Below are 13,654 nucleotides of genomic sequence, written 5' to 3'. Positions count from 1 at the left end.
CTTAGGTACTAACTCAAGTTAAGTTTTTATCTCAAAGTTAAGTTCCTATTTCCTCACTTCTGCTCTGCCCTTCCCCAAAATCAGCTGACCAGCCTTGGCTGATCTGCCTTTCCTGACTTAGTCTCTGCTGATTGGTTGCTTAACTGCAGGGTAATGCCCAACCTCTGTTAGCACCCGATACAAGTCACCTCCCCTTTCTTGCTGTATAAATACGCTGGATTCACCCTCAATAAATGAGACTTGATCAGAATCCTGTCTTGTCTCCATTCTCTGTGTCTCTTGTCCCCCCATTCTCACTCCCTCCCTTAGGTCCAGGTTCATCTGTCCCATGGGTCGGGACAAGTGGCGCCCGAACAGGGACCTGAGTATGAGGGGTCCAGTGAAGAATGCTGACTGAGAAACCCCAGCCAGGTGAAAAAGAGGCTCAAAGGAGCAGCACAGAGGACACTGTGGGGGAATCTGCCCTGCAGTCAAGATCCTCGGTAAGTGGTCAGCGATTATGGGACAAGAAATTAGTCAGCATGAAACTTTTGTAGAAGGTTTAAAAGGTGCTTTAAAGACACAGGGAGTAAAGGTTAAAGTTAAAGATTTGTTAAATTTTTTTGAATTCTTAAAAGAGATTTGTCCCTGGTTCCCACAAGAGGTAAGGCACCTCCTGGAGTAGGGGAGGGACTTGGCGCCTCTGGAATTTGAGAAGGACTTTTGGATTTATGTTTTATGTCACAGCATAGGAATATTCCTTTACTGAGAAACCGAAAGGGTACACACCTCTTGGAATTTGGGAGGGCTTTCGGATTTATGTTTTATAATGGGCAACTCGGGAATATTTATATTTGCTTAAGAAATTGTTACACTCCATGGATATGGAGGCTTCTGATGCTCTACTTAAGAAACTTTTAAAACATGTCATGCAAAAATGTTATTGGTTTCAGCATAAAGGCTGTAATGTTTCCTATAATTATACTTGTGGAGTCTTCTATTCACCTAATGTTGCCATTACATGCAGCTCATGTTGCTATCACATGATCTTGAAAAGAAACAATTAAACTGTGCACTCTAGCTGGGAGGACTGGCTATCCTCCCAGACAGAGATGTACTTTCATAAAAATATCTAGGTCCCAGAAAGCTCCTCTTGGTCCCTAGCCAGTTCCCAGAGGACCCAACTGGGCCCGGTCATGTAAGCAAATTGGAATTTGACCACTATTATAAAAAATATATATATATCATACAAATTGCATGCAATCAATTTAAAATTAGCAAAAACACACAATCAATTATAAATAATCCTCATCCCTGCATTCCTTTTCAATCAGTCCAATAAATTCATTTTACAAAATCTGATCATTTACTATGAATGCATATCACTATTAACACTCTGCTTTCAATTTTGCTACTTGTCACTTTAAAAATTCCTAATTATATGTTGCAAAACTTATTTAATATTTTACAAGATCATTCTGACTTATTAAGCAAAAAGCAATTAACATCCTGAGCTCTGACTGCTGTGCAGTCAGAGTCTCAGAGTCTAGAAGTCTGGCTGGAACATGGCGCTGCCTCTCTACCCTCCAGTTAGCTCCAGCTCAGGTCTAAGACCCTATGCTGAAAAAGGTCTAAGCATTAATGTGGTTTTCCTTTGCCCAGGGCAGGGTCCTGAGCAACTAACTTTTTCCTATAGAAATGTCATGGAAGTGCCTCCCATGGTCTTGAAAATTGGGGGCCTAGCTAAGCTGGACTTTGCAAGCAAAGCCCTCCCAGGCTGAAAAGGCAGACAAGCTATAACTGAGCCAGCGTGGAGCTGGATTCCTGGCCAGAAAAATACCTCAGCCCTCTAAAAACACCCCCCATTTCTTGGCAAGGAATAGGTCAAAGTCAAAATCCTAAAAAAAGTGCAAAAATATTAATCTGGAAAGACGAGGAAGGAAATCAAGGAACCATACAGCCATATGTCATACAAGGACTCCCCATTAATCTCTGGGGTAGAGACCTACTGTCCCAATTAGGACTCCTTATGTTAAGCCCCAGTGGCGCAGTCACTGCTTAAATGCTTTCTCAAGGGTTCCGACCAGGAAAAGGGTTAGGAAAGAATGAATCAGGCATTGCACAACTCTTAGAGATCAAAGGACAACTTAACAAGAAGGGACTGGAAAATTTATCCTAAGGGCCATTTATTCTCCTGTGCCCCATGCAGAAAAAATCACATGGCTCTCAAATAAGCCAGTGTGGATAAATCAATGGCCCTTATCTACTAAAAAACTTCAGGCTTCACAACAGTTACTACAGGAACAAGTTAGTGCAGGTCATATCACTAAAAGTAGCCCACCTTGGAACACACCTATCTTTGTGATTAAGAAAAAATATGGAAAATGGAGGTTATTGCAGGACTTAAGGGCGGTTAACAAAACTATGGTACTCATGGGAGCTTTACAGCCAGGATTGCCCTCTCCTGTAGCCATCCCCCTCAATCACTATAAAATCATTATAGATCTTAAAGACTGTTTCTTTACCATTCCTCTACACCCAGAAGGTCAAAAGCGCTTTGGGTTCAGTGTACCATCCACCAATTTCAGAGAACCCATGAAACGATACCAATGGAAAGTTCTGCCCCAAGGTATGGCCAATAGCCCTACCTTGTGCCAGAAATTCATAAGTTTAGCCATTTTAGGTACTAGAAAAAGATGGGAAGCTCTTTACATTATTCATTACATAAATGATATATTAATAGCAGGAAAAGATGGTCAAGTCGCTTTAAAATGTTATCATGATCTAACTAAGGCTTTAGCATTTCATAGACTCCAAATTGCCCCTAAAAAGGTTCAGTTACAGGACCCATACACATATCTAGGGTTCCACTTAAATGGAAATAAAATTGCTAACCAAAAAATGGAATTAAGATTGGACAAATTATCAACATTATATGACTTCCAAAAACTTTTAGGAGACATTAACTGGCTCCAGCCTTACCTAAAGTTAACTACTGGGGATCTCAAGCCATTATTTGACCTCCTTCAGGGAGATTCTAACCCCAATTCCCCCAGGACATCACCCCCGAGGGACATGAAGCAATTAACAAAGTAGAACAAGCTATCCAATCACTATTTATTACTTTCATAGATTACACTCAGCCATTAGCTCTAATAATTTGTCGGACAACTTTCACACCTATGGCTGTGTTCTGGCAAAAGGCACCTATTACGTGGGTTCCTCTACACACTTCTCCCACAAAAACTATTTACCCCTACTACCAGGTGATTGCTGATATCATTATCTTAGATTGAAAACAAAGTATCAAATATTTTGATAAAGATCCAGACACAATTATTCAACCATACACTATAGCGCAGTTTAATTGGTTTTTTCAAACTACAGACTGTTGGCCTATCACCTGCACTTCTTACTCTGGCTAAATAGACAATCATTACCCTAACAATAAACTTTTGCACTTCATCAGCACTCACGACTTTGTATTTCCCCTTAAAACTTCCTTACGGCCAAGTGAGGATGTCCTCTTAATATTTACTGATGTGTCCTCGTCAGGGATCGCTGTTTATGTTGTCAATAATGAAATTATTTAATTCCAAATGCACTGCAATTCTGCTCAAATAACAGAACTACAAGCAGTCATAGCAGTGTTTTCAGCCTATCCGAACAAATCCTTCAATCTTTTTACAGATAGTGCCTATATTGCTCAATCTGTGCCACTATTGGAAACTGCAGCTCAAATTAAAAATGCTTCTCAAGCAGCTTGTCTGTTTATTCAACTACAATCCCTCATTCAAAATAGAACCCAACAGTTCTTTATTGGTCACCTTAGAGCTCATACTAATCTCCCTGGGCCACTGTCTTTGGGAAACCAATTAACTGACCAAGCCACACGTATCGCATGCGGTGCAGACATTGTCCTCAGTAACCAACTATCCGACTTAGTCACAAAGGCTATGGAAGCTCATAAACTGCATCATCTCAATGCTCGCACCTTAAGACTAATGTTTCATATCACCAGAGAGCAAGCTCGCCAAATAATTAAGCAGTGTCCAGGCTGTGTCACACATCTACCTTCACCACATTTAAGGGTTAACCCCCGAGGTTTAGTGCCCAATGCATTATGGCAAATGGATGTAACGCACATCCCAGAATTTGGCAATCTCAAATATGTGCGTGTCAGCATAGACACCTTTAGTGGATTTATATTTCCTACGCCCCAAACCGGTGAAGCAAGAAAACAAATTATTGCACACATGTTAGCAGCCATGGCTGCCTTAGGGACCCCACAGCATATAAAAACCGATAACAATCCCGGATACACAGGTCAAATGTTTAAAAAAAAAATTTTTATCAACAGTTACAAATAAAACACACCACAGGCATACATATAACCTACAAGAACAAGGAATAGTAGAATGAGCAAATTTATCCTTAAAAAACACCATTGAAAAAATAAAAAAGGGGGAGTGGTACCCCACTAAAAGATCACTCAGAAACCTAATATCACATTCTCTTTTAATTCTAAATTTTTTAACCTTGGATCAAGATGGACGTTCTGCTGCAGAACGATTCTGGCACACAAAGTCCAAAACACAGTTTGCCACGGTCCTCTGGAAAGACCCATTAGATAATACGTGGCATGGACCAGATCCTGTTCTAATATGAGGCAGAGGATCGGTCTGCATATATTCTAAAGAATTAGACTCAGCCAGATGGTTGTCAGAGCGATTGGTAAAACAAATAAACAATAATAATCTGTCCAGGGCCAAGAAATCACCCTGAGAGACGCTATTATTTTTTCTTTCTTTTCCAGCACATCTGAACCCACTAACAAACCGGCGAGCCCCGCTATTTGCAGCCGGCCTAGTGACAGTTGCCCCTAGGGATTGGAATTCATTAGAAAGAATTTTGATCGCTGTAGCATATTTATGCACAATAGGGTGCTTTGCTACGTTAGCTTGTCTCCCTTTCTAAGAGCAGGCCAATAGCACTGTAATCAAAGATGACTCCATCAGGATTAATACCCTGTATACTTATCATCTTGGGCTTACTCCTGAAAGGCTCTTATGGTGGCTGGGATGACCCACAGGCCATCAGAAAGCTGGTAAATAACATTCATGCCAGCGCTTGCAACTGCTATGAGGAAATTGAAGCCACACCTTTGACGGGAATGTACACGTTGCAGCAAAATTGTGGTGAGAAGGTAGCCTATCTATTAACTGGTCACACCTCTGAGGTAGGGAATTATCAAAATGGGTTTGTTTGAAGCCTCCTGACCTAGAATTTCCTGTTAATGGGGCATTACCAAAGTGTAATTGTACCACAATATATCCCTCTATTAATGCTCAGTGCTACATGGCATATTCACAGTGTATAGACAAAAGCAATAACAAAACTTACTATTTTACTAAATTGGCTTGCACGGATTTAATGTTTAAGCCGCTTGAAAGCTTAGGCTACTCTAAACTCCAACTAAGCAACTGTGGCGGCAGTGACACCAGAATAGGGAAGGAGGTGTACTGGCCACCTACACCTCCAATACACATGTCAGATGGAGAAGGTCCACAAGATCAGGCCAGAGAGCTCATAGTCAAGAAGAAATTACAAATAATGATTGATCACTTGTATCCTCAGCTCCATTATCACCCGTTAGCTAAAGTAAAAACCCAAGATATAAACCTAGACCCCCAAACATTTGATATTTTAACTGCCACTTGGAAGTTACCTAATAGCTCCAAGCCAGATTTGGCTTCTGATTGCTGGCTTTGCATATGAATGGGAATATTCATATTCCCTGCCCCTTGCCTTGGCACCATGCAATAATACCTATGGTAACCTCTCTAGCTCTTGCAGGATCTCCACACCTTTTCGAGTACTACCTAAGTTCAAGAACAGTACTCTTTGTTTCTCCTCGCCATCCTCTAATGATAGTAATAAGATAGATCTTGGCGTGCTCTCTATCGGTTGTCAGGAGACAATCAATATCTCTGATCCCTTCTTGTCCCACTAACGGCACTGTATTCATGTGCGACGGTAGCCTTGCTTATACTACACTCCCACAAATCTGGACTGGGTTGTGTGTCTTAGATATACTCCTTCCTAACATTGACGTCATCAGAGGGGAGGAGCCAGTACCTATTCCCAGACTAGACCTTATTGCTGGCTGCCACAAAAGGGCTGTGCAGATGCTTCCCTTCCTGGCTACGATAGGCATTGCTGGAGCTTTAACTGCTGGATCTGCTGGTTTAGGGATTTCTATCATGCAATATACTAAATTATCCAAACAATTAATTGAGGATGTGCAAACTTTATCAGGCACTATTCAGGATATTCAAGACCAATTAGACTCCCTTGCCAAGGTAGTCCTACAAAATCGGAAAGGATTAGATTTATTAATCGCAGAGCATGGGGGAATATGCTTGGATTTACAGGAATGCTGCTGCTTCTATGCCAACAAGTCAGGCATTGTCAGAGACAAAATAAAGAAGCTGCAAGAAGATCTGATGAAAAGAGGAAAAGAACTGGCTGAGACCCCTCTGTGAAGCAGGCTTAATGGACTATTGCCTTATTTTCTCCTACTTCTAGGACCCTTGCTTGGCTTACTAATACTAATTTCACTAGGACCTATCCTCTTCAATAAATTGATGGCCTTCTTAAAACAACAAATTGAAGCCATAAAAATGCAGCCCCTCCAGGTCCATTATCGTAGACTAGACACAGCAGATTGTGATGGTAATCTTGATGAATACCTATAAAAGACACTCCATCAGCACAGTCCAGAGTGCTGGACTGGGTAGCCAATGACAGGCAACTGGACACCTTAGTCTGAGCAATCTACCACCTAAGACAGAGGCCTGGCTTCATGCTGCCCTAAGCCTCCATGACGGGTAAGGTTTCAGGTTGCCTACTTTGTGGTGTCCCGACCTAAGACAGGCACAGTCCCCTTGGAATAAGCTGTTGTCACAGTCTCCACCTTTTTTGAAAATAATAAAAAAGGAGGACCTGTGGGAAACTGCTTATGGCACCGGCAGTGTGCCGGCCATCTTGTGGTCTGATGCCATCTTAGGTACTAACTCAAGTTAAGTTTCTATCTCAAAGTTAAGTTTCTATTTCCTCACTTCTGCTCTGCCCTTCCCCCAAATCAGCTGACCAGCCTTGGCTGATCTGCCTTTCCCAACTTAGTCTCTGCTGATTGGTTACTTAACTGCAGGGTAATGCCCAACCTCTGTTAGCACCCGATACAAGTCACCTCCCCTTTCTTGCTGTATAAATACCCTGGATTCGCCCTCAATAAATGAGACTTGATCAGAATCCTGTCTTGTCTCCATTCTCCGTGTCTCTTGTCCCCCCATTCTCCCTCCCTCCCTCAGGTCCAGGTTCATCTGTCCCGCGGGTCAGGACAGGTTTCACTGATATGAACATTAATGAATGAACTTTGGGAATTTCAGTTAAGAACAGAGGCCATCAGGAGATAGAAATAGAGTAGATTTGGGGTAATTGGAACTGAAGGGATACCCCTTGTGCAACAGGACTGATTTTAAAATTCAGAAATGGACAGCACAATACTACCTAATTGTAGCACAATAATGTTAGTACACTCAGTGAAGCTGAATGTGAGAATGATAGAGGGAAGAGGGTTGGGGGCACAAAAAAAATCAGAAGGAGAGATAGATGATTGATTTGAAAGATAGAATGATTGATGTGAATAAAGAAGTATTTGCAAAGTCCCCTTGGGGGAACAGCAAGAAAGGGGGAAAATTCAACCTCCCCCTTTGGAGAATTCCTGATATTCTCACAAGCAATGGGGACAACCAAATCAATAGACTGGGCCCTCAATCTTGGGGTTTGTTCATATGGGAAAAAGCTAGACTAAGCCTATTTAAAATTAGTCCTAAAAGTCACCCCTGAGAATATTTTTTTTTGCTCAGATGTGGCCTCTCTCTCTCTCAGCCAACATGGCAAGCAAATACACTGCCCTGCCCCTCCCTATGTGGGACATGACTCCCAGGGGTATAAACCTTCCTGGCAATGTGGGACAGAAATCCTATAATGAGCTGGGACTCAACATCAAGGGATTGAGAAAATTTTCTCAACCAAAAGTGGGAAGAGATAAATGAGACAAAATAAAAAGTGTCAGTGGCTGAAAGATTTCAAACAGAGTCGAGAGGTTATCCTGGAAGTTATTCTTATACATTTTATAGATATCCCCTTTCTAGCTTAAAATGTATTAAAGAGGCTAGAGGGACGTGCTTGAAACTGTAGAGCTGTGTTCCAGTAGCCATATTTCTTGAAGGTGACTGTATAATGATATAGCTTTCACAATGTGTCTGTGTGATTGTGAAAACCTTGTGTCTGATGCTCCTTTTATCTACAGTATGGACAGATGAGTAAAAAATATGGATTGAAAATAAATAAATAATAGGAGGAACAAATGGTAAAGTAAATTGGTCGATGGAAATACTAGCGGTCAATGAGAGGGTATGGTATGTGTTCTAGTTAACTAGCTGCCAGAATGCAACACACCAGAAATGGATTGGCTTTTAATAAAAGAGGATTTATTTTGTTAGTTCTTCAGAGGAAAGGCAACTAACTTTCCACTGAGGTTCTTTCTTACACGGAGGCACTTGATGGTCTCTGCTGATCTTCTCTCCAGGCCCCTGGGTTCCAACAACTTTCCCCGGGGTGACTTCTTTCTGCATCTCCAAAGGCCTGGGCTGAGCTGTGAGTGCTGAGATGAGGTATGCTGAGCTGCTTGGGCTGTGCTACATTGAGCTCTCTCATTTAAGCACCAGCCAATTAAGTCAAATGTCACTCATTGCAGCAGACACGCCTCCTAGCCGACTGCAGATGCAATTAGCAACAGATGAGGTTCACATACCATTGGCTTATGTCCGCAGCAACAAAACTAGGTATGCTCACCTGGCCAAGTTGAAAACTGAATCTAACTAACACAGTATGTATGAGTTTTTTCTTTTTTCTTTTTTTTTTTTTGAGTGATGCAAATGTTCTAAGAAATGATCATGATGATGAATACACAAATGTGATGATATTGTGAGCCACTGATTGTATACCATGTATGGAAGGTTTGTGTTAAGAATGCTTGCGTTTGTATTTTGTTTATCAATAAAAATATTTTTTAAAATTCTGTAGGGCAAAACCCACTGTAAGCAAAGTTAAGAGATGGGCCACAAGCTGGGGAAAAATATTTTCAACTCATATCTCAGTTAAAGGCTAGTATCCTTCATATATAAGGAGCTCCCATAAATCAATAAGAAAAGACCAATAACTCAATGGAACAAATGAAGGATATGAACAGACACCACCTGGAAGTTCATGTTTGTGTAGACATAAAAGATAATCAAGATTGCTTGTAATAAAAGAAATAAAAATTTTAAAAAGAATAGTAGAATTACAAAAAAAAGGTGTAGTCATCAATTGTAACAAATTTCCCATACCAATACAGGTGTTGGTGGTAAGGAACTGTCTGGGAATCCTGTGTTTTAAACATGACTTTTCTGTAAACCCATAGTTTCTCTAATAAAAAATTTTAATTAAAAAAAGGGCTGTCCAGATACCTTGTACTCATCTTTACATATGACATTCATCATACATACATAGGGATTTAGTTCTAGAGTCTTAAGCTAGTTAGATGACCATTTCTGGCCAGCAATGCATGACAGGAATCACAGGCTCATACTGGCTTTGGTAAAGAAGGCAATGGCAGTTCCTTGTCAGAGCAGGCATTAAAGAAAATTTCTGCATGATTTCTACGATGGTGCTTTCTCTTAGAGAGTGAAAATTCTTTTTTACAAAGGTTGTGGTGTGTTGTTTCTTTGTCTTTCAGCTAAACTAGTCCTAATCATGTTTTGTTGGCTTCTTTTATATCTTCCATTGTACGTTTTAATTTGCTAAGCTTGTTGCTGAGCTCTTGGAGGTCTTGCTCTTGATCATGACATTTTCTTTTCAACTGCTGATTTTCATCCTGGAAGCTAAGGAACTCTTTTTTAAGACTGGTGATTTGTCGGGTCTCATTTCAAGGATGCAATATCTTTTGTCTTTTAAAGGTCTTCCTGCAAAGTCTGCTTCCATTCCTTTTGAGTCTGCAAATCTGTCTCCAGTTGCACCAGCTGTTTCTCCTTTCGAGAGACTAGTTTCTGCAGACTGTCAGTTACTCAGACATTCCTGTAGATATTTATTGTCCTTATCATTAGCTTCCATCTGTGCTTCCATCTCTGCTTGCTGCAATCTAGTGTAATTCAGATCAATGAATTTTAGGTAAAACTGAGGCTCGAACTTTGTTCCAGCTTCAATTTCATTTTATTGTTTTTTCCTTCTATTTGGGCAATTATTTCATTTTTTCTTTTGCACAATCTTCAGAAATCTGCATTTTTTGATACATCTGTATGTTAATTGCTTAAACTCCCTCTAGCTCTTGTCTGAGTATCCAGTTTCTCATGGATATCTTTCTCCAATGACTTCATGGCAAGTTCAATTTCATGTTTCATATTAATTTGTACTGCTAACTCATTTGCCACATCCTGTCCTGACATCCATCTGAAAGCTACCTACTGGCTTAACTGCACATTCCATCCAGCCTCTACCCAGAATGCTTATATGTCTGAAGTGCAGTTTCCATATCCACCCTCATTAAAATTTATTTTTTCATTAAACTTTATTTATTTTTACTTCATAGTTGATGATTTTTCATGGAATTTAGTGATATTATTCTTTGCAATTGCTAACTCTTCAATCAGCTTAGCATTTGACTTTTCTAATTAATCAACTTTAGAATGGAGGTTGCCGGCTGTGCTGTTAGTTGTCTATTTAAATCTTCAACATAATTCTTCTGAACTGAGATGACAGCACTGAAAATTCCTCTCTTTCTGATATTTCTTCATTCTTTAAATACATGGAAAAATCAATCAGCCCAACCTATGAGTTTAAATCCTCTCCCTTTACACACAGATTAGCATCTATCACATTCCAGCTAACCAGCAGCCCAACAACTACTGCTCCTTTTCTTTCGATCATTAGTGCATGATACTCATAGAATTCATTCAAGAGATCCTTTTGAATAATTAAGCAATGCAGGTAATCAGACCTTTTTTTTTTTTTTTTTTTTTTGCATGAGGGCTAATCAAAGCCTTTCTTTTTCATTACCCATGACCCAGGGAAGTCTTAAGACTAGGTCAATCCTGGACGTTGGCTCCTATTTCCTCTGCTTTTAGATACAGTTTCTCAAGTCCTAATGGTCACCAGATGGTTTTGTCATAAATTAAAAATTATTTTCTTACTTTAAGACCATATTTCAGACAATGTTCCATAACAACAAAGAACTGCTGCAAGAGGAGACAGTCACAATCCAGAGTGTGGTTGATTCAGTGAGTCTTTTCTTTGATACATAGTTTAGCTATATTTAACAAGTTTACTCTCTCTACAGCTCTGGGGTCTTTTGTATCTGGCAGTGGTATGGTCTCTGACAGGGACTCAGTGGGCCTTCCCCATGGCCCCTCCCTCCAGGCCCCCAGCAGAGGCCAAAGCATCTGTAGCTTGTCATTTAATCCTCCCAAAAGTGTCTTCCACAGAGAATAAACTTTTAAATTTAAAATTTGAATGAAGTCAAATTTATCAAACTTTCCTCTTTATGACTTATGGTTTTTAAAATTTTTAAGTGACTTTTTAAATGGAGTTTTATTGAGATATATTCATGCATCATAAAAGCCATCCCAAATATGCAAACATTGATTTATGATGCCATCACATAGTTGTGCACATAGTCTCACAATCACTTTTAGAGTGTTTTCATTACTCTGGCAAATAAATAAAATTAAAAAGAAAACCCAAATCCTCCCATACCCCTTAGTTCCTCCTATTACCCTCCACTTATTATTGACCCATAGTTTTGGTGTAATAGTTTTGTTACTGTTGGTGAAAAATTATTAAAATATTACTGTTAGCTATAGTTCACAGTTTGCAATATGTATTATTTTCCCCCACTTACCCTTTATTAATAATTCCTTATAGAAGTATCATACATTTATTCTAGTTCATGAAAGAATTTTTTATATTTGTACAATTAATCCAGACATTGCCCACCACAAGATTCAGTGTGTTATATGTTCTCATGTTTTAACCTCCAACTTTCCTACTGGTGACACACATTACTCAAAAGTTTCCCTTCCCACCACATTCACATACCATTCAGCATGGTAATCATTCTCACAATAACATACTACTGTCACCTCAATCCACTTCCAAACATTTATGTTCAACCCAGTTAAACATTCTGCACATACTAAGCAATTGCTCTCCATTCTTTAATCTTCTACATCCTGGTAACCTATATTCTGTAATTTTATGCCTGAGTTTACACATTATAATGTGTTCATATCACTAAGATCATATAATATTTGTCCTTTTGTGTCTGCCTTATTTTATCTAACATAACCTCAAGGTGCATCCATGTTGTTGCATGCCTTGGGATGTCATTCCTTCTTACTGCTGATTAATATTCCATCATATGCATATACTACTTTTTTTATCCATTCTTTTTTGATGGACATGAGTTATTTCCATCTTTTGGTAATTGTGAATAATGCCACTATGAACATCAGTGTGCAAATGTCTGCTCACATCCTTGCTTTCAGATCTTCATGGTACATCCCTAACAGCAGGAATTCAGGGTTCTGAGGCAACTCTATACTTAGCTTCCTAAGGAAATGTTAAATGTCCTCCACAGCAGCTGTACCATTTTACATTCCTACCAGTTGTGAATTAGTGTTGCAGTTTCTCCACATTCTTTCCTAAACTTGTAGTTGCCTATTTAGTAGCAGCCATTCTAGTAGGGGTGAGATTGTTTTTATTGTGTTTTTTTATTTGCATTTCCCTAATAGCTAGTGAACTAAATATCTTTTCTTATGCTTTTTAGCCATCCATATTTCCTCTTTAGAAATAGTCTGTTCATGTTTCTACCCATTTTTTAAAATTGGGTTATCTGTCTTCTTATTGTTGAATTGTAGGATTTCTTTATATATTCTGGGTATCAGATATGTGGTCCCATATATTTTCTCCCATTCATTTTATTGCCTTTTCATCCTTTTGACAAAGTTTTTTGAAGTAGTGAAGTATTCAGTTTTGATGAGTTCCCATTTATCTGCCTTTTCTTTCACTGATTATGCTTTGGATGTACAGTCCAAGAAACTCCCACCTAACACCAGATCTTGAAGATGTTTCCTTACATATTCTTTCAGAAGTCTTATGGCACTGATTCTTATATTTATGTTTTTGATCCATTTTTCACTAATTTTTTTATAAAGTGTGAGATGGGCATCCTGTTTCTTTCTTTTGGTTATGGATATCCAGGTCTCCCAACATCATTTACTGAAGAGACTTCTGTCCAGCTGAGTGGGCTTGGTCATGGTGTATAATTCTTTACTATGCCATTGGATTTGATTGGCAAGTATTTTGTTGAGGATTTTTGTACCTATATTTATTAGAGACAAGAATGAAGTGCTTTGAAAAGTATTTATTTTTTTATCTCTTTGCTTTCTAAGTATGTTATACCATACAATAAAAAAACTAGAAAAATTAAAATTAAACAATTTTATTAAAAAACAATAGTTTTCAAAGCACTCTTCAACATGTGGTTACAGGACAGATCCTCTCATTTCTG

General features: G+C 39.2%; 1 pseudogene; it reads right to left on the bottom strand.

The window, feature by feature from the left end:
* Window positions 1-10,664: 10,664 nt before the first annotated feature.
* LOC143651016 (RUN and FYVE domain-containing protein 2 pseudogene) lies at window positions 10,665-11,525 on the bottom strand (annotated as a pseudogene).
* Window positions 11,526-13,654: the final 2,129 nt, after the last annotated feature.

This window comes from Tamandua tetradactyla, chromosome 11, assembly GCF_023851605.1.
Source record: "Tamandua tetradactyla isolate mTamTet1 chromosome 11, mTamTet1.pri, whole genome shotgun sequence".
NCBI classification, from domain to species: Eukaryota; Metazoa; Chordata; class Mammalia; order Pilosa; family Myrmecophagidae; genus Tamandua; species Tamandua tetradactyla.
The sequence above is the reverse complement of the archived record's forward strand: the minus strand, read 5'-3'. Positions and strand labels throughout refer to the sequence as shown.